This window comes from Salvelinus sp. IW2-2015, unplaced genomic scaffold (genome assembly GCF_002910315.2).
Source record: "Salvelinus sp. IW2-2015 unplaced genomic scaffold, ASM291031v2 Un_scaffold609, whole genome shotgun sequence".
Classification (NCBI taxonomy): domain Eukaryota; kingdom Metazoa; phylum Chordata; class Actinopteri; order Salmoniformes; family Salmonidae; genus Salvelinus; species Salvelinus sp. IW2-2015.
Genome location: NW_019942583.1, coordinates 611,299 through 614,701, shown reverse-complemented (window position 1 = coordinate 614,701; position 3,403 = coordinate 611,299). Strand labels below are relative to the sequence as shown.

Below are 3,403 nucleotides of genomic sequence, written 5' to 3'. Positions count from 1 at the left end.
TCAGACTTTTAATGTCTGATGTGGTTACTGTGTTACAGTTATTATCAGACTGTGTAATGTCTGATGTGGTTACTGTGTTTACAGTTATTATCAGACTGTGTAATGTCTGATGTGGTTACTGTGTTCAGTTATTCAGACTGTGTAATGTCTGATGTGTTACATGTGTTACAGTTAATCAGGGCATATGGTTTGAGGATGACGACTGAGCTAAAATGGATTAATTGTGTGAACTGAAAATTGCTAACCTTTCCTGGCCTTGTCTTTCCTCTCTCTCTGTCTCTCTGTCTCTCTCTCTGCATCCAGGTGGTCTCTCCAGCTCTTCATCCAGCTCAGCAGTGGTGCGGTACACTAAAACACAGCGTCCCACCACCCTACCCATTCAACCCTTACCCTTCCACCACCAGTTCTCCAAGCCGCCCCAGCCCCTGCTTCCCCTGCTGACAGGCTACGTCTTCTGGGATGCAGGCCCGGGGTGGAGGGCCTTCTGGAGGTCCGGAGGGGGTGAAGGCGCCAACGACCCAGGGGAAGACTCGATGCGTTGGTGCCAGGGTAGTGGTGGTGAATGGGATGGTGTCAGCGGTGGCTCGCCTTGGTCCTGGCTCGGTCCGGCCCTCGCCGCTGGGTAGCTATTCCCGGTCCGCCTCCAGGGAGCGACATCCAGCTCAGGGACCTGTTCTACCTGTACCCCAGCCCCAGCCACCTCGTAGTCTCTCTGCCCCCTCTCCACTCGGGGTCCTGCCCCTTCACCATACCCCTCCACCAGCAGCACCACCGGCAGCTGCCCCTCTGCCACCCACACCTCCGCCCCCAACATTGGGGTGCAGGGTGCGGTGCCCCCATGTGCCTCCGGTGCGCCAGGTCAGAGGTCACCACCACCACCGTGGGACCCTGCCCACTTTACGGCCGTTCCCCAGGACAGTGATACTTCGCTGGATTCGAGGAGACGACATTAGACTCCCTGGAGGGAGCAGAGGACCAGGGCCCAGGACACAACATGGTAGGTGTCTCTGTCTCAGTGTGGTCCGGTCAGGGGTTTGTACTGTGTGTGGTTGTGTCAGTGGGGTTGGGATGGTGGGTTGGCCAGTACTGTCCCCTCCTCATGTATTTTTTAATGGATTCTACTGGTTTCTACTGATTGTACTGTTTCTTTAATTCCTACTCACCCTCATGGTGATTCAACAGATATACCGTACACGTTTAGTGACTCTCCTCTCTCCTCTTTTCTTTTCGTTTCACTTTCCCCATCTTTTCTTTTGCTTATCCTCCTTTCCTTACCATGTCACTCACCCCATCTCTCTCTCTCCAATTTCATCGCTCCTCTTCCTCTGCCTTCTCCCATGTACACTTCATCTACCTCTCACTTCCGTTTAATCTTGCTTTCCCCAATCCTCCACCGAATGAAAACCTATCCTTCCCTCATCTTTCCCAATCTCCACATGAAAACCTTACCTCTCCCTCATCTTCCCATCCATCCACATGAAAACCTACCTTCCTCCCTCATCTTTCCCCAATCCTTCACATGAAAACCTACCTTCCTCTCTCATCTTTCCCCAATCCTCCACATGAAAACCTACCTTCCTCCCTCATCTCCCTCTTTCTACCATTACCTCTATATTTTCTCCTTCTCTTTTCCCACCCAACTCTCTTCTCGTCTCTCCGTGCATCCCTCCAAACCCCTCTTCCCCCACCTCTCTTATTTTTTCTCCGTGTCCTCCATCCCCGTATCCCCTCCTCCGTCCATCCTCCCTTACAGGGCACCACCTCTCTCCACAGACTCTGAAATGGAGGGAGTATCGTCGAAAGAACCCATTAGGGGTGGAGAGGTGTTCCTTGGGGGGCTCTGCAGGGTCAGGTGAACCGCCTCTATCAGGCAGTCTGGACGGGAACGGTCATAGGGGCGGGGCCGGGGGTCAGCGAATCACACGACGGAATGTGTTTGACTTCCCTCCGGCCTCTAGTGGCCACGCCCCCCTGGGACGACTCAACGGTGTTCATATACTACTAGGCACTNTGTGTGTGTGTGTGTGTGTGTGTGTGTGTGTGTGTGTGTGTGCAGGGCCGTGCACAGACATTTTTTTTGTTGTTGTATATATTACTTCAGCAACACCACACTCACTCATCATCATCTCAAATCGTAAGCCAGCTAGTTACGGCGCCTCCTAAAGACATAATTAACATCTGGAACAGAGGGTGCACTATCAGCTGATCATTGATGTTGATGATCGATGTAAATATGCTAGTTAGCTAGCTACTATATTTCTTTACTGATTGTGGCTTATCTTCAATGCTTTTAATTAATAACTTCATACTATAGACTAATATTCATAATCGTTTAACTAATGGTATATGGCTGGCTGGCTAGTGGCTTGRATGTATATTTTAGTATATTTGACCGACCGGCAAGATTCTGACTTKTGTAGCAACATTTMAAATGMTATTTTTTACATTGGATAAAAGTAGCGACTCAGAGCTAGAAAATTATATATCAAACACTACAGTTGAGYAACAATGTGAAAGTWATTCTGCTTTGAAAGTTGATAAACTTGTAACCCCACTTTTGAGAAAATGGCCCTTGAGTGTTTTGGTACCTACTGGAGAGCTCTTCTTTGTCTACACCRYTTCYGCATCGTTCACACCCTCTTAAMCTTTAGCTCCACCCATCTCTTTAAGGARTCACATGTGAGGCTATGTACAAAACAACCAAAGACTTCAAAACTAAAGGCTGGTTTGTACAGTGGTTCCTCCTTTAAAAGTTGCGAGCTTACACCGCAGTACTTAGAGGTAATTTGTGGTTTAGTACGGTACCCTGCGTCACCACTTCATTTTCTCCAGACCACCACAAGGGGGAGTTAGAGCACTGATTATGCTTTTGGGTCCTACTGTGTCTCTAACTGATAATGAACGGGTGACATAAACCTAAATAGAAACTGATAATTTTGCACGACTTCAGTATTACTTACTAATAAAACTGTTGTTACACTAAGGTTTTTATTATTTTAACTTGTTAGAGTTATTTTGATCTTACTGTAGGCCCCTACCGACGAGTTACATCGTACAGTGCCTGAGTGGCGCAGCGGTCTAAGACACTYCATAGCAGTGCAAGCTGTGTTGCWARAGATGCTGGTTCAATACCCYTCCCGGCCTCGAYTGGGAGATGACTGTAGGTTTTTGCTTTTTCTRCCTCTAAAAACAGAAATAAATKATTCAAAATAACAAAATAATCTTTATTTACAAATTAGTAACAATGTCTCACCCCATGTTCAAGAATGGCCTTTTTCTCGCTCATTTTACGTTATTTGAAAACCAAATCATCTGCCGAGCCATAAAGCCAGTTAAACTAGGAAGTTGGGGCACCACGGGAAAATGTGTTTATTAGAGTTACCAATTTCCCAAAATATAACTC

General features: G+C 47.5%; 1 pseudogene; it reads left to right on the top strand.

Annotated features, from left to right (window-relative positions):
- The window catches only part of LOC112068618 (AP-4 complex accessory subunit RUSC2-like), a 67,554-nt pseudogene that overhangs the window by 33,649 nt on the left and 30,502 nt on the right, over window positions 1-3,403 (top strand).